Source organism: Pelodiscus sinensis, chromosome Z (assembly GCF_052426305.1).
Source record: "Pelodiscus sinensis isolate ZL-2025 chromosome Z, ASM5242630v1, whole genome shotgun sequence".
NCBI classification, from domain to species: domain Eukaryota; kingdom Metazoa; phylum Chordata; order Testudines; family Trionychidae; genus Pelodiscus; species Pelodiscus sinensis.
Window position 1 is genome coordinate 14,019,027 of NC_143085.1, and position 26,172 is coordinate 14,045,198.

The 26,172-nt window shown below is 43.6% G+C and overlaps 1 protein-coding gene across 14 annotated transcripts in view; it reads right to left on the reverse strand.

Moving 5' to 3' along the window:
• HIC2 (HIC ZBTB transcriptional repressor 2) overlaps positions 1 to 25,852 on the reverse strand; it is a 135,368-nt gene extending 109,516 nt beyond the window's left edge. For 6 of the 14 annotated variants that reach the window (XM_075898269.2, XM_075898261.2, XM_075898249.2 and 3 more), the window contains exon 1: positions 25,437 to 25,852. The gene's annotated coding sequence lies outside the window, so the exon portion shown is untranslated. Of the gene's footprint in view, positions 1 to 3,053; positions 3,138 to 6,202; positions 7,046 to 8,464; positions 8,536 to 21,776; positions 21,911 to 25,436 lie in introns of those variants that run through there. The other 8 variants (XM_075898250.2, XM_075898260.2, XM_075898254.2 and 5 more) reach the window with 8 other exon arrangements.
• Between the last annotated feature and the right edge of the window lie 320 nt (positions 25,853 to 26,172).

The window sequence follows — 26,172 nt, forward strand, 5'->3', positions numbered from 1 at the left end:
AATGAAGCTGCTGTAAGTAGGACTGTCATTGACTTTAAAAAAGTATCAATGGCACTAGGACCCATACATAGAGGTGAATAAGTCAAATCTTGGCACTCTACCTCTGAGAGGTCGCTGACCCCCGGGCTTGATAATAACAGCAACTTACTTTACTAAAGAGATCTCGTCTTCGAGTTATCGTAAATGTTTTCTGTGTTGTCACAGCCAGGCTCTGTGCCGAGGACCCCTGGGCAAGGAAGAGCCTGCACTTGGTCATGCAGGTCCCTAATAACTAATCAAATCCACCAAGGACATGCCAAGGCCATGTCATCAAACCCACAATAAAGCAGTTCCAGAGAGCAGGCTCATTTCAACCCTCCTCCACCACCAACAGCAGTAAAAGACAAGACATCATTTTCTTTCAACTTAACCCTCTCCCTTCCAAAGAATGTCTGGAATCTCTTCTATTTCCCTACAGAGAATGGAAAGGAAAGGCATGGCAGAGGGGTTAGGCAGATAAGAATGCTTGCCTACACGACAGGTTTTGTTAAATTTGCTTGGCAGCTTAGGGCATGTGATGGCAGGAAGGAGACAGACTGGAAAAAAGGGGCAAATTTTTAACAGTGAGGGTAATGAACCATTGGAACGCAGCGGATTTTCCATTTTTAAGTCTTTAAATCAAAATTGGGTGCCTCTTTCTAAAGAGATATACTGTAACTTGACCAGGACTTGTGGGTTTGAGACAAGGATCACTGGGTGAGGCTCCCTGGACTGTACTATGCAGGAGGTCAGAAACTCATAATGGTCCCTGCTGGCTTTAAAAGCCTATGAATCACATCTGCAAAAGACTCAGATTGCAAATAGCCAGTATGATAGCCAAGTCAACAGAAACTGCAGTTTACAACATGGTCAGAGTATATAAAACACCTTCATAAAACAACAGTATAATCCAACTTCTGCAGGTTTCATTTATGAAGCAACAATAAAGTTCCTTTTCTCCTCCTGTGGAATGCCCTTTAGGATTTGCTAAGGTGTTGTATAAAGTGCAAAAAGACAGCTAACAATAGTTTCTGTTGTTGAGACGCTAAGGAAAGGGTAGCATACTGTAAGGTAGACCCACAGTTTTTAAAAGCATGTACTGCAACCTTACATACACAGAATTTCCTGTGTGTGAATGCAAGCTCCTGAAGCACTGAAAATTGGGCCAGGGCAATTTACTATTTATTGTAACCCTTTCCCTATGCTGATGGTATATGTGTTTTAAAACGTGAGGATACAAAAACCACTGGTCAAACTGCTATTAGGTGCTATACATTACACATGCATTGTTTATAATTTGTCTCCCAACCCCAGTGATGCACACGCTCCCATTGTAGTGGGAGATTCCGCAGGGACACAGTATGTTTTTGGCAGTCCTGTAGTATGCACTGTATGGGTCCTCCTGAATCTGAGTTGGTCAACTGTTTGTGGCATAGATTTTTTTCTGCCTGCAGTCAGCAAGGGGTAAGTGATCTTTCCACTCAGCTGGGTTGTTTTTTTTTTTTTCCAGTTACCCATTTGTCTCAACTCTGTTGGATTATTGCAATATATTCTTCTTGAGGCTACAGCAGAAGAGAATACTTTCAAGCTTCAACTGCATTTCTCACAGAAATCTTATAAACAGCTGGGTTCTATGGGGCCTTCCACCTATTTACTTATTTCCAGGTGGTGCTTTTAATTACTGAAGCCCTGTATGATTTAGGACCTGGCTACAGATCAGATCTCTTCTTGTGTATTAAGCACCCAGTTGTTAGTAGGGCAATAGGCTGATAATGTAGACAATTTATTTTGGTACTGGACATCCAATGCTCTGGTCATCTGAAGAAGTGGGCTGTGCCCACAAAAGCTCATGACACTATCTACATGTTTTGTTAGTCTTTAAAGTGCTACCAGACCACTTGTTATATTTTAAGTTTATCCTGTACAGACTAACAGGCTACCCCCTGAAAATTTAGACATTGCCACCCAATCATGATCCTAAATCTAACCTGCCCAATTAAATTCCACAGCAAGGCCATTGTATTGAGTATTGTAAGATTAGCAACATACCAACAAAATCAGGCTGCAAACAGTAAAACAAAGACACCTTGAAATATTTCAGTAGTCATAAAATATTCTTAATACAATCTGCATGTTGTTGACAGAGAATAAGAGACAGTTAGTGGAGTAATATTGTCTTCCTTACCTGTTCACTTACAAAGGAAGAGACTGCACAATCTTACACATTATATGATTTCTGGATTTTCTTTCCCTCGGTTCAGGAGCCAGGAAGAATTAAAAATGTCTGCCTCCACAAAACTAAGGGAGCCTTCCCCTCACTCCAGACACAACCACAACAAACATTCCCAACAGTCACTGGCTTAATGGAGCACCACTTTGTGGTTACACCCACCGATGGGATTTCATCATGTTGAATTTATTACAGCTCACATATCAAGTCAAGTTAAAAGGGAGGTGTTTGAGATTTAATTTTTATTTTAGTTTTTGTGTGTGTTTGTATATTTGTATAACCACAAACTTGTAGACACAGCTCAAGAAAAATAATTGGTCTTCAAGAAAAGAAAGTTATAAAAAGAATCAATTCCATTAAACAGCTCTATAAATCAGTTCCACCCAAAAAAAATCAATGGGAAACTACATTTGCTAAATGCTAGGTAACACCCACTTGGCATGGAGTGCAGCTGTCTATGATAATGGCTATAAAAAAGCTCTCAGTAGCTGCTCTTCACCAGGTTACTCACACATCAAGTAGCTATACTTGTGGTCCCCACATTTCCCCCTCAACCAACCCTGTCAGCCTGCATTTGTCTGATTTTAAACACAGGACAGAAACTCAGCCAGGAAGAGAATGGTCCAAAATGGATTTACTTACAAGGAAAGTACGATGAGTCAAAGAGTCTATCTATACTGGGGCTACAATTTCCATGCTGTTTCAGATCAAGCTAGGATACTACACACAGAAGTGTAGCCACAGCAGTGTGAGCGGCAAGACAGGCTAACCACCCTGTAGATTTCCATCAGAGATCCAGACGTACCTTTTTCACCAACCGTGCTGCCACAGCTACGCTGTGCTAGCTCAAGCAGAGATGGCAGTTGCACCTCCAGAGTAGATACATGTACTGAGGAAAGAGGAGCACATAGATAACACCCTTGGTGGGTAGTTTTAAGAACTAGAGGCTACAGTTTAATCACTAACATCCAGAAGAAAAGTAGCACATGCACCGACATCAAGCTCTCCTTCTTTTCTAACAGGTAAGAAAAGCAGAAGCAGCAGCAGAAACTGGACACTTCTGAAACTCCACCTCAATGGTGGCCAGGTACTAACACAGGCCCAGTGTTCATCAAGCTGTTCAAAACAACCACAGTCTAAAGGCACAAGCAGATGCAGCGTGCAGAGCATTATGCATGATTATTATAGATGTAACACTTTTATGGTGTATTTCCTTTTCAAGAGGTAGTTTGGTATATATTGGACAGTTAGCTGCTCTAGCTATAAAGCACAGTATAAGACCCAGTTACATTTTTTAATGGCAACAAAAGGAGAAGATAGTAGTAAACAGGGATGAGTGCAGTGCTAAGAATGGGAAAGTACATAAGGCAGACAAAGGCAATTAGAAACAGGAACACACAGAGTCTGGGGGCTCTGAAGACAATGAAAAACGTAACTTTAAAAAGATGTAGAGTAAGAGGGAATGCCAGCCTAGAGATCTGAAGGTCAAGTGGAATTAAGAATGGTAAAAAGTCAAGTCATGCACCAAATTGTTTAGGAGAAGACACGAATCAACTAAGAAAGTTGATGTAGCAGAATGGGGCTTAGAGGACTGCAAATTATTTTACCAATGAAATTCTCCTCCCAACCCACTTCACTCAAGCACCAGGACATAAATCCCATCTCCATTTCTTACAAAGCTTAGATAGAAAACAAGTTACTCTAATCATAAACACTTATTTCAAAACAGTGCATGCGAAATAGCACTATTACATCATTTTAGTCTTGGAGAGCATATACAGTATATTGCTAGACCTGAATTAGCAAGGTGACTGACTTTCTTCTGCTAATTCCTGGAAGAAAACAAGGGAAAAAATACACAGACTTTTGGGAATCAATTCACTTAACTCTTCAAGTTGCCTATCACCCTACACAGAACTGTTTGGGAATGAACAATTCACCAATATGGATTCTGCTTTTGAAGGGAAAAGATTATTTTCTCAGATACTGTACCAGTAAATTAGAAGCAATTACTGTTAGAGTTCATTTTACTAATTACTACACAGTGTAGAGTTGTTCTGCTATTAGGGACCATTCCAGTTTTGGTGACTCAGATGCCCTGCGGAATCAGGTCCATTAGAAAGCCATTATAAAACAAGTATAAAACAAGGGTGTTTTTTTTAAAAAAGGTGTTTTTCATCTGGTACACCAAGCTGACTATATTTGTATTTTTAAGAGTTTACCACACTGATTGATTTAGCAGGAGAATTGCAAGTAAGGTAATTTGATGCCTCTTTCCCACCTCTTGAAATGAAGGTTATGTTCTCAAATTCTTCTTTTGCATTATTGTATATAGTGTTGTTGTAGCCATGCTGGTCCCAAGATATTAGAAATACAGCATGGGTGAGAATATCTTTTACTGGACCAACTTCCCTTGATGAGAGAGACAAGCTTACAAGCTCTAAGATCACAAGCTTATCTCTCATCAAACATAACTCGACTGAGCCAGATATTATCTTCCCTCTCTCCGTATTGTCAATGAAGTGTTGCATGTTCTAGAAAAAAATTTTAAAAGTCCAAAAATTTACACATCCCCTGGTCCATGAAAGAAATATTTTAGTAATTCATCAACTAACATTAAATATGTTCTTTAAAAAAAAAAAAAGCCAGAGACCAATAAAGTTCACTGGGAACTTCACTCTCGCCAATCTCTTTTATATGGAAAGCAACAGATGTTGCAATAATGGGCACTAGGACGAAACCCTGTAAGTGTCCAGCTGGAAGACTCAGCTCAAACCTCTAAACCAGTGTTTCTCAAAGTGGTCGGTGGATCCACTCAAACTTGCTAACTGGCTGCTCCAGGTTTGTTTATTTATCTGTAGCAACAGAGCCTTGCAGCTCCCATTGGCTTCAGTTCGCCGTTTGGCAAATTGAAGCCAGTGAGAGCCACAAGGCTCTGAAGCCAGTAAATAAACAAATCTGGGCAGCCAGGTAGAAGGTTTCTGAGAGTGGATACACTGACCACTTTGAGAAACACTGCTCTAAACTGTGGCCTGAAGCCAACTGGTCAAAGGAGACAGTGCACATAGTATTAGGACTTGAACATGTCTCCCCCAGACTATCCCCTGCAATTTGTCAAGTAAAGTGTTTGAGCTAGTCTCGCTACTAGGAAAAGGAGGTAGAGGGTGCAGCTTCTCAAGCTGCCTCCACCTTCTCTGCAAGAACTTGAATGTCAAAATGGGATACTCCACACAGGCAACTGCCCCTTTCCTGCTGCAGCTCGCTCAGCCCTATCACAGGGGAGAGAGAAGAGTTGCTCAGGGTCTTTCTTCCAGTTACAGGTGACCCCCCCCCAACTTGTGATGCAATTGTTCCCAGGGAAGCATCGCAAGTCTGGGGTGTCGTAACTCAAATACTTATTTACGATAGACAGTGTGCCATCGTAAATGCAGGCCAAGGACGTAAGTCGGGGGGTTTCGGCCCCTTCCGCACTTACAACCATTTTTGTAAGTGCGGGGGGGGGGAGGTCGGAACTCAGGCAGTCGCATGTTGGGGGTTCTCGGTAGGCTCTGGGAGAAAAGTAGAGGGTAGGTCTATAGAGCCCTGCGTGGCTACAAAATGTATCTGTATCTGCAGCCAAAAAAATGAGGTGTGGATATCCACACTGACATTTGTGGATGCAAATATCCACGGATACAACTCTTATCAATTGATATGTAGGTCACTACAGATTATAAGACATAAAAATAGCTATACTAGGTCAGACCCAAGGCCCATCTAGCCCAGTGTCCTGTCTACCTACAATGGCACAATGCTAGGTGCCCCCACAGGAAATGAACAGAACAGGTAATCCTCAGGCAACCTCATTCCCATCACCTATTCTCAAGCAGTGACAAACAGAAGCTAGGGACACCATATCCCTGCCCATCCTGGTTAATAGCTATTGATGGACCTAACCTCCATGAATGTATCTACCTCTTTTGTGAACCATGTTAAAGTCCTGGTCTTTACAACATCCTCTGGCAAGAAGTTCCACGAGCTGACTCTGCATTGCATGAAGAACTAAGCTTGGCTGTATCTGCCTGAGCCTAGGGACAAAAACAAGACAGAGGAGAGGAGAAGCAGGGACAGAAGAAAGAAGCTGAAAACCAACTCCCAGTTAAAGCTTTCCCATGCTCTATCCCAACCCCAGTGTTTGGAACACATTTTTAAATACACTCACAACCCCCAATCTCCTGCACTACGAACTAGCATAGCTCTACTCTTAGAGGTTCCCCAGCAGGAGACTTGCAGGTGGTTTCCATTCCCTTTCTAGAGCACAGGGAGCAGATCAGGACTGCAAATCTATTAACTGGGACCCATGGACTGTTTTGAAATATCACCTTCAGCCCCTGGAACCAAGAGACTGGACAGCACCAAATGTCAATTATGAAATAGGAAAAGTCCACTGGGGATAGGACAGTTTAACCATGTAAATGGTTCATCAACAAGCTTGGTTTGCAGTCACAAGCAGGCTCCCGCCTTGCTCCTGGGGAGACACATGCTACCCCCGCGCTGCTGTCTCTGATACAGAGGCAGCAGTATGGGGTGGCAGGCAGGAGCTGACGGCCACCCTGCATGTAACTGCTAAAATTTTCAGCAGTTACACGATTACTCAATTACACACATTTTAACATGCCTTAAGTCCACTTGACTTTTGCCGTGGAAGCGCATGATGCATTTACGTATGAATCTGTCATGCTTGTTCCAACTGTAATTATCCATACAGCTAGAGTAATCATCACAGTGAATAAATGAACTTGCTCAAGGCCTTGCAAGGATTCAGTGTGAGAACCAGCCTTTGCCAAGAACCACTGCATAAGATTCTTTAAAAAAAAAAAAAAAAAAAAAATCCACCAGCAGTTCTCTTTTGCTCAACAGCTACAACATCCCCACTCTTTGGGACTGGGTAGTGCCAGCTCTTACTCCAGTAGAGTGTATGCTCCTAGGAGCTTTTTCCACTGAACATTTGACTCTGACCAACAACTAGTTTGCACTAATGAATTGATTTCTTTGTGTTACTGCAGACGTCATGGGTTCACATTACCACTTATTTAACATTCAAACCCTGCCTCTAAGTCAATCAGCAAGGTACTGGCTTACAGAAATCTGTATGGCACAGCGCTGAAGCCAGGGCCATACCACGATACTCTTCAGATGTTGTCATTCCCTCCTTCTGGAAGATTTAAGAAGAGTGGGAACTGAAAGTTTTTCAAGCACAAACATGCCCAACTCATTTCCAATAAGTTAGACTCAATGTAGCAGAGTCAGGGTTTGCTCTCCTAGTGCCAATATACAAGCTGCTGGCCAAGACTCTCACTCCTCCCCCAACTCAATTCAGATCAGTGTGGGGGTGGGGCAGCAGCATGGCCCAGCATGTAGCAGCTCTTCTGGGGAGGAAAAAAAAAAAAAAAAAAAAAGCTTTCTGAAACTTCCCCTGAATTGCTGCACTCTGCATGCCACAATGGACAGCTGCTACCTTCTCACTTACAAAAACGTGACCTCAGCCAATCAATCTACAGCCTTAGGGCAGTAAGATACCCTCTTACTTACCACTTTGATGGGCCAAACCTATTGAAAAGTGGCAGCTTTCCTCTTCACCAACAGGCACATGCAATGCAGTTGCTTCAAGAGGTTTGGGAAAAGGGAAGGGAGAGGAAAGAGAGCATGCAGTTAAGCAGTTTCAGGCCCACAGTGGGTCAGTGAGAGACAAAGGCAAGTCCACAAATAGCTGTAATATTATCAAAGCAACTATACATCAGTAAACCTGCATGGACTAATCTGGACTCCTGTCTCCTCTCTCTCTCTCTCATCTAACCAGTTTACTAGGAGTGTATGGGGTAGGGAAACCCCCAAGCCTCTGACACATACTTCTGTATGTGCTTGGCAGATTTAGTAGCCAGCCATCAGTAGAGCCAGGCTCTGTCAGGGATGCAGCTGGTTTTGCTGCTATTAGAGAGGGTGAGGAACATCCTGGGTGGACGAGGTTGTATTTCACACAACTCTACTCACACATGGTTCAGAGACAGAACTCACCTCATCTGAATACCTCCAATTCCAGAAGGGGGGGGGGGGGAGGGGGAGAGGAGTCAGAGACAACGAGCTAAGCTTTTCAGTTACATTTGTTCTCCTTGGTGAGGAAATATGCTTGTGTGGCTAAGACCATGGGTTCTATTTTGGGCTCTACCATTGACTCACCCTGTGACATCCTCAAGATCACACATCGATGTATTTCAGATCCCAGGCTCAGAAGGGTTAACACCCTCAATCTGAAAGAAGAGATTGAAGCTTAACTGTTCATCCAACTCTACACTGATAATTTTACAGCACTGTAAGGCTCTAAGTCAGGAGTGTGAAACACCCCCCCCCCCCCCCCAAGAGAAGCACTTTACAGAACCATGAAGTGCTAGGAGGAACCAGGTTACAGCATTGGGAGCCTCATTCCCAGCGCTGTTAGCTACTCTCCTTGTCAAGGTGGTTTACCTCGGGGAGAGCTCTCTCTCAGCACTTGTGCCATGACTCTGCTTTAAACATAAGTGCAGACAAAGTCTTCATGAAGCATTTTAAGTTATTTGGACAGAAATAATCTACAAGGACAAGTATTCTTCCACTTACAACCTGTAACCATCACTGTTTTAATGCAAAGCTCCTGTATACATTCCTTTTCCCCCACAATCGATGGTTGCTGGCCACATCCCTGAAACAGCTTTCCATTCAACAAATTGCTTCCCACTGCAGCAGTACTGTAATTTCCAACTTTTCTTAAACTCTCCTCGTAGATATAGGCAACTGAATCAGAAGTACTAAGCTTAAAATTCTCTGGCAGTTTTCACCAGCTGAAATCAGCAGCTACTATTACTTTCCTTTCATAAACATAAAGGAAAAAGCCTCTAGCCCATCTTTCAAATATCATGCCCATTATACAGACGGAAAAAAGAGAGGCACAGGCAGGGAAATGACTTTCCCAAAATTACACAGCCAGTCAATGGCAAGGCTTTTGTTTTAGCCACTAAACCAGGGATTCTCAGAGTTTTTTCATATTACAAATTAACGATGAGATTGTCTGTAGCCTTCCTCCCTTCCAAGCATGTACCACCTTGCCTCTAACTAGCACCTAAGTAAGAGAACTACAGCAACTACAACAGCTGCTGACATTTAATAACTGGAAATGACGAGTGCAAGCACCAAGTGACCAGCCAGCTGTCTCCAAAGCACTATCAAGTGGTCCACAGGCCACAATTTGGGAAACTCTGTATTAGACCTTGCTCTTTCCTTTTCAATGAGCCCCACCCACTACAGCAGGCCAGCATTTTCAAACACCTCAGCAACGTGGATGGATGTTGAGAGCAACACACATTAAATTGCTCTTCTTGGAGTCCGCTTAAGAAAGCTGCCAACTTGTAAACAGCAAGAGTCAGTTTTGCTGCCAATACAATTTTGACCTAGAGCAAACGGAAGTGCTTTTCCAGGAATCTAAGGCTGTTGAATCACACTGTATGCTGGCACTAGACCACTAACCCAAGAGGGAAATAACAAAAACAAGACCAAAAAACCACTCCCAGCAGATGTTAAAGGGGGACAGATGACTGCTTTCAAATTATATGGGGACATTCCAAGAAGAAGTAGGTGGTGCAAGTGAGTTTTTCCAAAGAGCTATTTGCCACAGGGGAACAAAATCTCATTCATATTTTCATCATTGTGGTAAAGTTAAGCAAGTAGATTTGATATTCAGGACAGCAGACTTTAATGATATTTTGCAAGATGGTTTTAATAACCATACCACAGAACCTAACAAGCAGAGCCCTGGGTATTAAAGCCTTCATCCACAGTGTGTTTTGCGTAACAAATCACAGATTTAGCCTTATAGGATGCATCAATAGTTTAGAGGGTTTTTTAAATAATTGGTATTATGGTGGTACCTAAAGACCCCCCAACTGAAGTCAGGGACCTAATATACAAAGATATAGTAAAATACAGTCCTTCCTCCACAGAAGTTAGAGCTAAAATAGACAAAGAACATCATCCCCATTTTAGAGATGGGGAGCTGAGACAGAGAAATTAAGGGTACGTCTAGACTACAGGGTTTTGTCGACAGAAGTTGTCGACAGATACTGTCGACAAAGCTTCTGTCAACAAAGAGCGTCTAGACTACATTCAGTTCTGTCGACAAAGCAAGCTGCTTTGTCGACAAAACCCTGTAGTCTAGACACAACCCTACATGCAATAACACCTTCTGTCGACAGAACTCTGTCGACAGAAGGCGTTATGCCTCGTAAAATGAGGTTTACCAGCGTCGACAAAACTGCTGAGTTCTGTCGACGTTATGTCGACAGAACTCAGCAGTAGTGTAGATGCAGGTATAGTTTTGTCAACAAAAGTCCACTTTTGTTGACAAAACTCTGTAGTCTAGACACACCCTAAGTGACTGACCCTAGGACACAGAGGGAATCTGTGGCAGAATCAAAACCCAATCTCCTGAGTCCCAGTCAAGACCACTCAGAAAAGCTGACATACAAGCCAATGGTGCCTTCATGTGCAAAACAAGGCTTTCCCCCTTTTAAAATGGGCATCAGACCATTTATTAAAGTAATTCAACATTTTTGAGATGTGTTGGTATAACTGCCACCAGGCAGATTTGAACCTGTGACCTATGGGGCTTAGTATAGGAGTCTCTACCCTCTGAGCTAAAAGCCAGCTGGCTCTTAGCCCATGATGGAGAGGTCTCTTTTTCTTAGCTATTGCTGTGGTCTAAGTGCCAGTGCATAGGACAGTGAACCATACTAGGTGTGTGGGTTAGCTCTGGGAAACTTAGGTGGAACTGGATTTTAGGTCACAAGTGAAATAGCTTTCATATGAGTTCTAGCAGACAGTCTACTAATCTCACAAAGCTAAAACATAACTGGCAGTCTCTGACAAAAAGAAAACTTTCCCGGAAAACACCCACAGGTCAGGATTCAAATGTATGAACAGTACCCTGAGAACGCATAGGAGGGTGGGGAGTTAATGGATATATTCCTAGCACCGTGCATACACTGATAGGCAGAGTTCCAGCCCCAAAGCACTTACAGATTTGTCTTTGAAAATCTGTTTTGGATCAAAAAGTATCAAGAACTTTTGATCTACTCTGAAAATGGTGAAGGGGGGGGGGTGTTTTTTCAGAGTCTTGAGAAAAGTTTAATTAAAAAAAAAAATCCTGACAAGCACGACACTGAATTTTTTAATTGTAAAAAAGAGAAAGTTTCACAGGATCAGAACAAACTCATAGATGGGCCATCTGGACAGCACATGGAAAAACTATAACAAGCATGAGGATTTTAGTCATTTGACAGTATCTTCTTGTGGCACAATGAAGACTGGATCTGTGCATAATTATTATTTTTTTTAAATAAAGGAAGCAAACAAAGAATACAAACATTTCATGAGTGAGAATCTTCTGCTTACCTAGAGTGACCTGGGCTTGCAAAATGTCAAACAGCATAATCAATGTTCCCTCTAATCTTTTCCATCCAGGTGCAGAATAATTTTAATGTGCACCAAGTCAAGTGTGAATGTGCACCACCAATAGAAATACAAAGTAGTGATAGGTTCTCTGCTGATCAACAGGGCAGCATTTGGCCACACAAGCACACAGGGAACACTGAACACATTAACATCAGTGATGGGGTATTCCAATGGCCACCATATTGCTTTTCATTTTAAAACCCAGAGTTGTAAAAGCAAAGAGAAACAAGATGACATCTATGGGTAGCAAAGTTAAGGAAAATAGGAAGTTTTAAAAAGTATATTATAGAAACAAAACAAAATCCTAACAACGGTACTGTCCACTGGTGAAATTGACAGAATTATCAAAAAGGCAGAAAAGGCAAACTAGTTCAATAAATATTTCTGTTCTTTATTCAGGGGGAAAAAATTATGTAGTGATATCACATCTGACAACACTCTTTCCATTACACTAGTATCTCAAGAGGACTTTTAACAGCACCCACCTAGGGGGTAGAACCCTCTCTTCCAACAAAATTGGTCTAATGAAAGCTATTACCTCCCCAACCTTGTCTCTCTCATATCCTGGAATCCACACAGCTGCCAGACTATCAACAGCAGCTACTAAAGCTAGACATCTTTAAATCAGCAAGTTCAGTTAATTCACATCTAAGAATTTTAGAAGAGCTGGCTGAGGAGCTTGTGGACTCACAGGCTGTATCTACACTGGCAAGTTATTCCGGAAAAATCAGCCGCTTTTCCAGAAAAACTTGCCAGCTGTCTACACTGGCCGCTTGAATTTCCGGAAAAGCACTGACGATCTAATGTAAAATCATCAGTGCTTTTCCAGAAAAACTATGCTGCTCCCATTCAGGCAAAAGTCTTTTTCCGGAAAACTGTTCCGGAAGAGGGCCAGTGTAGACAGCACAGGAGTGTTTTCCGCAAAAAAGCCCCGATCGCGAAAATGACGATCGGGGCTTTTTTGCGGAAAAGCACGTCTAGATTGGCCACGGACGCTTTTCCGGAAAAAGTGCTTTTCTGAAAAAGCATCCTGCCAATCTAGACACGCTTTTCCGAAAATGCTTTTAACAGAAAACTTTTACGTTAAAAGCATTTCCGGAAAATCATGCCAGTGTAGATGTAGCCACAATGTTTGATTTTCAGTAAGATGCAGAATACTGGGGAATTTCAAAGGACTGGAGGGTAAACTGGATGATGTGAGTAACTATTGGTCAGTGGTCACCAACCAGTAGCTCAGGACCTACCAGTAGATCTTGGAGCCTCTGAAAGGATCCTGACTGCGTTGGCTGAGAAGCTATCAGCACTGGCACTTCAGTTGCCCCTCCCCCCACTGTTATGCTGCTCCTGCCCTCTGCTTTGGGGCTGCCCCCTTGGGAGGCCTCCTGCTTGCTATGCAGGGTATGGGAGGGAGAAAAGAGGTGGCGCTGATGTCAGGGTGTCCCTCCTCCCTGCCTCCTGTACCCCATCTCCACACAGAGAGAAGGGCATGAAGGGAGTTTGAGATTTGCATTTACAGTCTCATACAGCATGTGTGTCTGTCATTCTTACAAACACACACTGTCCTTCCCTTTCAGCTCCCGACCCAACACATATGTGGGGGGTGGTTGTTACTACTTTTACTGCTTGCAAACTGGGTTATTTTTGGTTTTTGACTGGTCTGTGCATTTCATAACTTTCATTGCTCTCTTACACTTAAATTTAATTCTTTGAGCAGTGAGTTCTAAAATGCTGAAGCTGTCACGTCTGGAGTCATTATCCCTGTGGTAATTGCTGCTCCTGGAGGTGGCTGGCATGTCCCTGCAGCCCCTAAGAAAGTTAGAGCAGGGGGTCTCCACATGCTGTCCTTGCCTGCAGACACCATTCCTACAGCTTACAGCTTCTATTTATTAGCAACGGAGAACTGTGGGGATGGGGCCTATGGACAAGTAGCACCACATAGAGCCATGCAGCCACTGCTGTACATGCCAGCTGCTTTCAGGAGTGGTGCAGGGGCCAGGGCGGGAATCCTGCTCCATCCCTAGGGTGGCTGTCAAGCCACTCCCAGGGAGATGGGGGGGACCAGGACTCAGGCCCCCAACCCTGTGCTCTCCAGGCAAATGCCATATCCCCTAGGCCACTCCAGAATCCAACCTCCCTCTCTTCAGAGGATCCCTTATGGCTACCTGTTGGCTACCCAGCTGCTGCCTGACAGGGTGGAGGCAGAACTTGAGCAGCAGAGGGGGTGAGAGATTCAAACCTATCACCCTTTGCCCCCCAAGTGAATGCCCCATCTCCTAAGCCACACCAGAACCCACACCACTGTCCTACCTTCACGGCATCCCTTATCCTGTTTTCTGAATGCCAGACTGGCTAGCTCCATCCCTGGGTCAACCTGTGTTAGCTATTTGGCTGCTTCCAGGATATGGGGGGGGGGGGGAGACTCAAACCCCCAACTCTGCACTCCCTAGGCAAATGCCCTATCTCCGAGGCTACTCCAGAACCCACCCCACCTTCCTTCCTTCAGGTGTCCTCTTCCACTCTCCAAATCCCTTGGCCCAAGACCAGAGCCTGCACCCCAACCCCGTACCGCATCCTGGTGAAAGTGTATGAGATTTGGGAAGGAGCGGGCATGGACTGAGCAAGGTGAGGTCTCGGAGAAAGGGTGCAGGGGCGGGGCCTCAGAAGTGGGGAAGGAAGCTGGGAAAGGGTATTTGGGTTTGAGGTAGATCTTACCTTGCACATAAATTGAAAAAGTGATCTGTGGTTACAAAGGTTGGAGACCCCTGCTATAGGTTAAGTATGACATTGATCCTGGTGCACGACAGTGGAAAGGCTGATTTAGTTAATTAAGAATTAAAGGGGTGATAATACAACCAATGCCACATAGGTTTGTAGGAAAGAGCCCATCAAATTAATTTTGTATTTTTATGAGAATGAAGATATTGTTGATAAATGTAATAATGTTGATATAATATAATCTAGTGTTGATGTAATACTCTTAGGTTCAGTCTACACTAGACTCAGAAAGTCGGATTAAACCATATACCATCGTGAGCTTGGTGCTGTTGGCTTCCCTTACTCCTCACGACTGTGAGAAGTGTCACCTCCAACCGGAGCCGCCTTCAGAGTTCAATTTAATGAGTCTTAACTAGACCCACTAAATTGAACACCCAAAGATTGATCTCTGGCACATAAGTGGAGACGTCGCCTTAGATATCTGTAAGCATTTGGCATAGCACAATACTTTGCTTAAAAAAAGTAGAAAGATACAAAATTAACATGGCACAGAGTAAATGTATTAAAAACTGACTAACTAAACCAAGAATCATCATTTAAGAGGTATTTCTGGAAAGCTTCCCCAATGATTGGTGCTTGCCTCATCTGTTTAATATTTGTATGAGTTACTTGAAAGAAAACAAAACCATCACAAATCAATTTTGCAGATATTATAATAATTAGGGGAGTGGTAAATAAAGAAGAGGACAGGTCATTGACAAAGTGATCTGGATGACTTGGTTAAACTGAGAGCACACATAAGAATGGCTGTACTGGGTCAGACCAAAGGTCCATTTAGCCCTGTAGCCTGTCTGCCGACAGAGGCCAGCACCAGGTGCCCCAGAGAGGGTGGACCGAAGACAATGATCAAGCGATTTGTCTCCTGCCATCCTTCTCCAGCCTCTGACAAACAGAGGCCAGGGACACCATCTCTATCCCATGGCTAATAGCCTTTTATGGACCTAACCTCCATGAAATTATCTAGCTTCTCTTTAAACTCTGTTATAGTCCTAGCCTTCACAGCATCCTCTGGCAAGGAGTTCCACAGGTTGACTACACACTGTGTGAAGAAGAACTTTCTTTTATTAGTTTTAAACCTGCTACCCATTAATTTCATTTGGTGTCCTCTAGTTCTTCTATTATGGGAAACAAATAAACGTTTCTTTATCCGCCCTCTCCACACCACTCATGATTTTATATACCTCTATCATATCCCCCTTCAATCTCCTCTTTTCTAAACTGAAGAGTCCTAGTCGCTTTAACCTCTCTTCATATGGGACCCGTTCCAAACCCCTAATCATTTTAGTTGCCCTTTTCTGAACCCTTTCCAAGGCCAAAATATCTCTTTTGAGTTGAGACCATATCTGTACACAGTATTCAAGATGTGGGCATACCATAGTTTTATACAGGGGAAGTAAGATCTTCTGTGTCTTATTTTCTATCCCTCTCTTAATAATTCCTAGCATCCTATTTGCCTTTTTGACTGCCGCTGCACACTGTGTGGAAGTTTTCAGAGAACTATCCACGATGACTCCAAGATCTCTTTCCTAATTTGTCGTAGCCAAATTAGCCCCCACCATACTGTACGTATAGTTGGGGTTATTTTTCCCGATGTGCATCACTTTACACTTATCCACATTAAATTTCGTTTGCCATTTTGTTGCCCAATCACTCAGTTTGGTGAGATCTTTTTGGAGTCCCTCACAGTCTGCTTCTATCTTGACTATCCTAAACAGTTTGGTATCACCTGCAAACTTTACCACTTCACTGCTTACCCCTTTCTCCAGATCATTTATGAATAAGTTGAACAGGATTGGTCCCAGGACTGACCCTTGGGGGACACCACTAGTTACCCCTCTCCATTCTGAAAATTGACCATTTATTCCTGCCCTTTGTTTCCTGTCTTTTAACCAGTTCTCAATCCAAGAAAGGACCTTCCCTCTTATCCCATGGCCATGTAATTTACACAAGAGCCTTTGGTGAGGGACCTTGTCAAAAGCTTTCTGAAAATCTAAGTATACTATATCTACTGGATCCCCCTTGTCTGCATGTTTGTTAACCCCTTCAAAGAACTATCGATTAGTAAGACATGATTTCCCTTTACAGAAACCATGTTGACTTTTGTCCAACAAATTATGTTCTTCTACATGCCTCACAATTTTATTCTTGACTATTGATTCAACTAATTTGCCCGGTACTGAAGTTAGATTTACTGGTCTGTAATTGACAGGATCGCCTCTAGAGCCCTTTTTAAATATTGGTGTCACATTGGCTACCTTCCAGTCATTAGGTACGGAAGCCGATTTAAAGGATAGGTTACAAACCACGGATAATAGTTCACCAATTTCCCATTTGAGTTCTTTTAGAACCCTTACATGAATGCCATCTGGTCCTCGGGATTTGTTAACATTAAGTTTTTTTATTTCTTCCAAAACCTCCTCTAATGACACTTCAATCCAGGACGGTTCCTCAGATTCATCACCCACAAAGGATGCTGCAAATTTGGGAATCTCCCTAACATCCTCAGCCGTGAAGACTGAAGCAAAGAAATCAGTTAGTTTCTCCGCAATGGCTTTATCGGCCTTGATTGCTCCTTTTATAGCACGATCGTCTAGGGGACCCACAGGTTTTTAAGCAGGCTTCCTGCTTCTAATATACTTAAACATTATTTCTTTTTGTGTTTTTGGCTAGCTGTTCCTCAAAATCTTTTTTTGCTTTTCTTATTACATGTTTACACTTGATTTGACAGTGTTTGTGTTCCTTTCTATTTATCTCACTAGGATTGGACTTCTACTTCTTAAAAGATGCCTTTTTGTTCCTCACTGCTTCTTTTACATGGTGGTTAAGCCACGGTGACTCTTTTTTAGGTCTCTTGCTATGTTTTTTAATTTGGGGTATACATTTAAGTTGGGCCTCTATTATGGTATCTTTAAAAAGTTTCCATGCAGCTTGTAGGGATTTGGCTCTAGTCACTGTGCCTTTTAATTTCTGTTTAACTAGCCTCCCCATATTTGTGTAATTCCCCTTTTTGAAATTAAATGCCAGAGTGCTGGACTGCTGAGGTGTTCTTCCCACCACAGGAATGCTAAATGTTATTATATTATTCCCAAGCGGTCCTGTAACTTCTCCTGGACCTGATCCTGCTCTCCACTCAGGACTAAATGGAGAATTGCCTCTCCCCTTGTGGGTTTCTGTACCAGCTGTTCCAAGAAGCAGTCATTTAAGCCATTGAGAAATTTTATCTCTGCTTCTCTTCCTGAGGTGACATGTATCCAGTCAATATGGGGATAATTAAAGTCCCCTATTATAATAGAGTTCTTTATTTTGGTAGCCTCTCTAATCTCCCTCAGCATTTCAATGTCAGTATCGCTGTCCTGGTCAGGTGGTCGGTAATATATCCCTGCTAATTTCTTATTATTGGAGCATGGAATTACTATCCATAGCGATTCTATTGAACATGTCGATTCATTTAATATTTTTATTTCATTTGAAATGCACACAAGTATGCATTTTAATATGGCTAAATGCAAGAAGTGTGCCTCTAGGAACAAAGGACCTATGCCATACTTACAAGATAGGGAACTCTCTCCAGGGGAGACCATTGTGGAGAATAAGATGCAGAGGTTGGTCCATGGTGGATTATCATCTAAACATGAGCTCCCAGCACAACGTTGTGACCAAAAGAGCCAATGAAATCCTTGGATACATAAATAGGGGAACCTCGAGTAGGAGCAGAAAAATATTTACCTCTGTATTTGGCACTGGTGGAATACTACATCGAGTTCTGTTATCCAAAATTCAAGAAAGAGATTGATAAATTGGAGAGGGTTCCAGGAAGAGTTGTGTGAATGAATAAAAGATTAGAAAACAGGCCTCAATGACAGATTGAGCTCCTTGAATCTACTTATCTAAGCAAAGAAGGAGTTAAAGGGTGACTTGATTATAGTCTACAACTCTACACATGGGGAACAAATGTTTAATAATGGCTCTTCAATCTATCAGAGAAAGCTATAACACAATACAATGCTAGACTTGAAGTTAGATTAATTTACATTGGAAATATTTTGTCCTTTTTTCAACAATGAGAATAATGAACCATTGGAACAATTTACCAAGGGTTGTGGTGGATTCTCTACCATGGACAATTTTCAAATCAAGGCTGGATGCTTTCCTAAAAGATTTGCTCTAGAAATTATTATAAGGCCGTTCTATGGGCTGTGTTCTATATGAAGTCGGACAAGATGATCACAGTAGTCCCCTGGAATAAAAGAAGAGCTGCTTTGGTTTGATAAGTTCATGTATTATTGAAAATTACCCCTTCTCCCTTTACCCAAGAGACTGGGGAACTGAAAATGCCTAAAGCCAGCCTGCTAAAATGTAATGCTTTCTACCTCTCTCAGCTGAAGGATGAGTTAGGGCAACAGTGGAAAGTTTTTAAAACCTAGTTCTGCCAGACAACACCTGCTTTAGCTAACGGTGTGATTCCTACCTACCTCTTGGACAGCACTGTCTGTACATCTCAGTGCTTTCTGCAAAGGAAGCATGAAATGAATAACAATATATCCCAATTGTTAAGTCCAGCAGTATTAGGAAAATGATCCACTAAGGACACTGGTTTTCAGATATGGACTAGGGATGTTAAAGACTAGTCGACTATCCGATAAGCATTTGCTTATCGGATAGTATGTCGACTAGTCAATTCCCCCTGCCCTCCCCCCACTGCCTCTATGAGATGATAAAGTGGGTGAAGGGAGGGGAGGAAGGGGTACTTCATAGCTGTGCAGTGTTGCTGCTTTGAAATCCCAAGGTGGCGTTTCAAAGGGGCAGCCTCTGCACAGCGGATCAGCTGTGCAGAGGCTCCCCCTTTAAAACACCAGCTCTGCACTTTTTCAAAAAGGTAGCCGTGGAGCCTGGGGGCAGCTGGGGACTCCTCAGCTGATCCCGGGCTCTGCACGGCATTTCCCCAGAACCCAGGGTCAGCTGGGCAGTCCCTAGCTGGCCCTGAGCTCTGCGTAGCATGCAGCGTAGCATGGAGCCCGGGGTCAGTGGGGGACTCCATATCTTTGAAAAGCACAAGAGCCCCCGCTGGGGACTCTTGTACATTTCAAAAGCAGGCACCCGCATGCAGCCTGGAGTCAGTGGGACTTCCTGCTAGCCCCAGGCTGTACCCGGAGTTCCACATTCCTCCTCTGAAATGTGCGAGAGTCCCAGTGGACGTGCCTATCGACTAGTCGATGGAAATTCCATCGACTAGTCAATTAACCGCATTTTAAGATCCCTAATATGGATATCCTGCTTTTCTGTAAACAGGTGTTCAACTCCCGCTGAATTGCCAGAGTTGGGAGATAGAATCATGCTGGCTGTTGGGCCTGGCAGAACATCAACACTGTTACAGAAAGCGTGATGGAAATGAACAGATTACCCCATCTATGCTAGCAATAGAATCTCTTTCAGAATTGGCTGAAGAGGCCCATTGCAGAGACAGAGCCTTCAGCTCTCAATTTACAATTTTAGTTGCTATGTAGCTTAATATACCCCTCCAGTCATTCAGCTTGCACATCGGGGAAACCTGAAATGTAAGAGATGTAGGACTGGCTAAATCAGTTTCCTTACTGCTTTTCATATTTTTTTCGTTACCTCAGATCTGCCCTTGTTTGGGATCTGCAGTTACTAGAATCACTCTCTACCTTTTCCTCTTCAAACAATATGGGCTCTAGGAAGGCACGAGGGTTGTCACGTCAATAATGCAAAACCCTGTTGCTTCGAAGTCAGCTGTTCTGGCGTGAAGTGCATAGTAGGCTATGCTTATTAACAAAATAGGAAATCTGATCTATAGAAAGAAAACACTGGGGATTAATCCTGGATTGCAGACTGTGGCCAACACTGGGCCTTCATCCAAACACCAATGACAAGGAATGAAATTTTCTCCCACCTGTCGCTTAAAGCAGGTACAACTATTGCTGTGTTGTAGTCTCTTTGCTACAGCTATTGTAACAAATCCCTTTTATATTGGTTTCAAATTCATGACTAAGTTCATTATTTTGTTTCTTCATTGTTTTGCCAACAACCAGCAATGAATTGTGAATTTTCCTTCCACAAAATTGCAAATAAAAAAAAAGTGACTCAAGTGGGTTGTGCCCATGAAAGCACATGATAATATATATCTTTTGATAGTCTCTACGGTGCTACAGGGTCACTCTAAGTTACAGACTAACACAGCTACCCATCTGAGACTACAAATTTTGACAGCTAGTTTCTAACACACACATTCCTCAGATTGGCATTCTAAGGGAAGCTTGAATGGTCAGTTTAACAGGTAAATGCAACTTTAAATAATATCTTGAAACAGATTTTGAATTACTCCATGTAGGGGGAAAAAATTACATGTACTATTGCAGTGGCTTAAAATAGCTGTGTTACTCTAATAGGCTAACACAGGGTGGCTGTAACACAAGGGACAGAAATCTCTATTGCAATGCACTATCCCTGCCATAAAGAGTTGTATTGTGAACTCACTTAAGTAGCCTTAGTGATAGTGATGTTTGTGATTGAAAATGACCAAGGCTTTACTTTTTTTTTCTTCCAAAAAGATTCTCCCACTTGTGGTTGGACTGGCACTATTGTTGTAGACAATCCCACAGCTGAGCCCTATTAATTTTTCTCCAAGCACAGCAGGGTCAACATACTCAATGATGCTGAAATGGTCCCCTTCTCACAGAGCTTTGCCGGTCACAGTACAGCCTATGTAATGGCTGCATCACAAATGCAATTCCTTTTTCTCCCACTCAGAGACCACATCTGCTGCTGTATTGAAACCCAGAGACTCACTTCATGATGAAGATTTTTGAATTCCATTAAATCACAAGATGCAGCAGCAGCTTTGGATTACAATGGATCAATAAGTAATAACAGTCCGATTTCAGTAGTGGACCAAAAGTTTGGAGTCCTATGGTATGGAAACTGAAGAATCTCTTTATAGCAGCAAAGACTGTCTGTCAAGCCTTGAACACATCCATCATGTTGGATGACAGTGCAAAACACCATAATCAATGCAGATAGACATTCAGATTTGAGAACAACTGTGTATCTACTAAAAAGCATTATCCTATTTCTCTATACCTATCCACCAGGAGCATGGGAGGGAATCAAAACAGAGCACTATATTCCATTTTCTACAAGGTCAAAAGAATTAGTAGTATGCAATTCAAGTTTATCACTATCCATTTTAAAAATGCTGGAATCTAAAAACTAATACCAACATCCTCAGGTCAAAATCTGGATTTTCAAATCCCGTCAGTATTTCTGGATTTTCAAATCCCGTCAGTATTTTTGGATTGCCGGGGTTGTTTGGGGGATTTTCCAATGCATTCCACACCAAAACGGATAAGCCTTTAAATAAAAAAAAAAAGTAGCGTGAGGCTACTCAAAATAAATTGAGCCCTGCACCTTCCAGGACTGATGCCTTCTAACTCCCTTTATCCTATCACACGCTGGTATCTGCCAAACAATTCAATACTGCCACTTCAATACACTATGTGATACCATGTGCTTCAAGCATCTTACAATATTACTATCTACAAATCTGTAAGTCATTTTCCACAGCACCATATGTGAATAATAAAGTGAATGATTTCTTTATGCATTAAAGATGTAAATAAATCTCACTTGGATTAGGGATGTAATAGTGTAGTCGATTAACTGATAAGCAAAAGCTTATAGATTAATGCTATAGTGTACAAGCATTTCTCCCTCCCTCCCTGCTAGTACATTTTTTAGCAGGCTGGCCAGGAGCCCAGTTCAGTCCTCGCTTGTACTGGGTCCAGGACCAATCCCCACTGCAGCTCTGCATTTAAAGCGTTTTAGGAGCCAGGTGGGCAGGCAGCTCAGCTCAGTTCTGGCTTGTGCTAGGTCCAGGAGCTCAGCCCCCTGCTCTCCCTGGACAGCAGCGTAGGGTGACAAGCAGCAGGTCCACAAGGGGAGCTGGATTTTAAACTGGCTCTCCTTGTGGACCAGCTCCCACCTGGCACCCCTTGCTGCTGCCTCTGATAGAGAGGCAGCAGCGCAGAGTGGCAGGGGGGCTTCTGGGGACAGGGATGGAGCATACTAGCCCCATTCCCAGGAACTATAGAATTAGACAATAAGAATTCACAAGGTTAATAGATTATTCAATTAACCATTATTTCACATTGCTAGCTTGGATCTTTGTCAAGAGTTATTTTTAAATGGGTAGAGGTAATTTTGTATTTTTTCTACATTTCACTCAGAATAAAGATAAACTAAGAAAACAGTGCTTACACTTTCCACTTCCTCCCTTTTGCACCCTACTGCACTTGGACTAAACAATATATTCCAGGCCCCAGAATACAAGACATTTACTATTGGTGTCTTTTCCCCCCAGGTTTGAATGGAAAGTAACAAATGTAAGCAGCAGTTTATTCTTAATGCTGATCTTCCCTCTCCTATAACTAAAATGATATGCCAGTGGCAGGTGGCAAGTTTGAGGGGGATGGGAGTTGTTTCTTTTTTCTTTCTTTCTTTTTAAAATAAATATAACAACAAAGGGCAGCCAGATTTGACCTACTGGGTCAACCCTCAAGAGTTAAACTGATTTAAATAATTAGACCTAGAATGTCAGGCACCAGCACAAATAATTGCTCCTAATGCTTTTAGGATTAGATTGCTAATGAAAAGGCACAAAAAAGAGGCCACTTGCAGTTGTGGAAATAAGTCAATTTTCCTTTCATATGTCATATTCTCCATGTAGAGCTTCTGTGATATGATCCTAAGGAGCCATTTATGGTTCTCTCTCCAGAATTGCTGCAGCATCAGCAATAGCATAATCAGAATATTTTGTGACTTAAAGCTATGTGGACAATATATTTATTAAATATGTTACAAGTTAAGGATTTTTTTCAGTGAAAATTAACTCTTAGGAGTAACATATTGCTTTTTCCCTTGGCATATAAATTCAACCAGATTATTCTAATAGAAACAGCACATTGAAATATTTTAAGCTTCCTTCAATCAAAAGATAAAAACAGTTTTGTCATAAATTATGTTACTGGTTTTTGGCTTCTTGCCTTGAATATATTATATAATTAAGTAATATCCAGTGGGATTTGAATAGCCCTCTGGTACATATACACTTGGTTTCATATATAATGCAATAATTTTATGTGGAGGTATACACTCTTCCACTCACAGATAGTGAATGCAAAGTTACAGCTTCCTTAACAAGAGGCAGCGGTTTCATTTGGTTTCTAAATTGCAAGTTTTCCAAGCAAAAAGTTTGCAGAAGTCATAAAACCAGAGAGCATATGTAATGTACACAAAAGACTCAAAGCTGTGCCTGAAGAAAAAGCTCTCTGCTTGCATCAGGGACAAACACTAGCCACACTCTTGCTGTGAAATGATCAAAATAAGCGCCCAGCTGGCAGCACTGATAAAGGGATAAACAGGCAGGCTGGAAAGCCCTCCACCCGTCATTTCTAGATGCCCACTTCTGCGTGGGGCAAGTTCAAACTGAAGTGAATTAGTGACTTCTCTATAGTCCTGGTCACTAGGACCCGGCACTGAAATGCAGCGAACATAATGGACGGCTCGCTCCGAGAGCAGCTGCCCAACGCGCTCACTTCCCAGTGGCGAGAGGGTTCATTCACAATTCGGCTGGGGTAACAGACTGGCTGCCACTTTGTACAATTTTCATGGATCTGGGCTGAGGGAGTCCAAGTAAGCCTCCGAGCCCCCACTGAGAAAAAAAAAGAGAAGCGTTCCCTGTTTAGCCTGCGGAGCGAAGGAGACCCCAGCGCGTCCTGCTTTGTGACGGGGAGAGGGGAATGTGGCGCACAGCTGCAAAGGGGGCAGAAGCCCCGCTCCGTGCAACACAAAATGTTACGCTCCAGCCTGGCTGAACGGCCGGTTTGCCAGGATTTAATCGGCTCCCCAGGTAGCTCGCGGCCTGGGGGAGGGCGCGCCCCTGGCTGAGGAGGAGGGCGCACCGGCTCCGAGCGAACCCCAAGCTGTGGGGCTACCTAGGATCCTCTGTTCCGTCTACTGCATTGGGGAACGGTGCCGTCCGTAACAAAAGCCAAGAGACCCGTCAGCTCAGCCGCGGCGGCTCCTTCTCGCCTGGCTCTGCGGGCGGCGATGGGGCAAAAGTTCAGTGCAATCCCGCAGAGCTGGAGGGGTGCCTGCTTGGGGGAAGCGGTCCGCTTTCTGGGGAAGAGAGCTCGCCTGTGGGCTCCCGAGTGCCATCTCCGGCTCGATCTGCCTCTCCTGAGAGCTCCCCCCGGGAGCGGGGGGAAGAGATTCACGGGAAACCTCCCCCAGTACAGTAAGGGTCCATGCAAAACACGCCCCCACCCCCAATGCCCTGCTCCCTCTCTTCCAAAGAATGGGTCAATCCCCAGGTCCGAGCAGGGGGCGGAGGAGACGGGGTCAGGGCAGCCAGCGACCGCGGGCGCTGTTTGTCTCCTTTGGCTTCTCCAGGCAGCAGCCGCAGCCCCCGTCCTAGTCCCCCTCCCTTCCCCCGATCGCAAGACATCGGCTGAGCAAAAGAGGGGGGGGGAGCAAAAAGTTTGCAGGCGCTGCGACCAAATAGCAAGGATTCGCCATCCCGAGACATCAGAATTAACCCGCTTCCCCGCCCCCTTCCAAGGCAACGGGGGCAGCACATGGGGGGAGACAGCAGCGGCTGCCAGGCATGGGCACGGTACGGCAGGAGACATCCCCGCCCCTTGCCTTGGGTCTCCCCCTTGCACCCATGCAGTGGGCACATAAAGAGCAGGGGGCAGCAGGGCTGAGCTGCGCCTACAGCCCCGAGCAGCACCAGCTGGGCTGCAGTCTCCCGCGTCCAGCCCCCGAGCTGGGGAAGCCGCGAGCTCGGCCCCTGCACGGCTACTTTGTGCCTCGCTACCTTTTTTGTTGTCTTGCATCGGGTTGCAGCGGCTTGGCTCCCCCTTTCCCTTCGGCTCTCGGGCTATGCCAGCCTGTTCCTCATCTCACAGCCTTCCTCTCAGCGCCATCTTGCAAGCTTGTGACGTTGAGAGCGGCTCACCCCTGACCCACATTTGAATAGAAGCCAAAATGAAAAAAAAGGGGGGGTGGGGAGGGGGGAAGAAAAGGAGAAGGGGCAGAGGGGGGGGGGAGAACAAAAAGAACGAGAAAGAGAGAAAGGCAACAGCTAAGCCAGAGCTGCGCCAATATAACACATCAGCTCCTGCCCTCTCGCCAGCTAGTTTAGTAGTAAGCAATTTCCTGCTTTTGCCAGAAATGTTGCAGCAGCAGAACTGGGAGAGAGAGCTTTGTAATTCCCATTAAAGGACGTAGGCTTCTCCCACCCTCTTCCCTTACCACCCACACCTCTGAATTCCACCCCGGCATCCTATCACTAGTTTATGGCAATCTAAAGATTGCTACCCACGCTCCGATTTCCACCAATTAAAAGGCATTTCTAAAGATGGGTTTTTTTTTCCTCTCCACCTGGTGAGATCTAGACTGTGTCTATGAAAAATATAACCTGTAAATGTTCTGAGATTTTTTTAAACAAAATGTTTAATGCTGTATGCGAAACCAGGGAAATCTGCAGTGCAATTAGTATGTTATTAGTTTGTTACCATAATTTTGTTAAGCACTGCCAATGTGAACGGTAT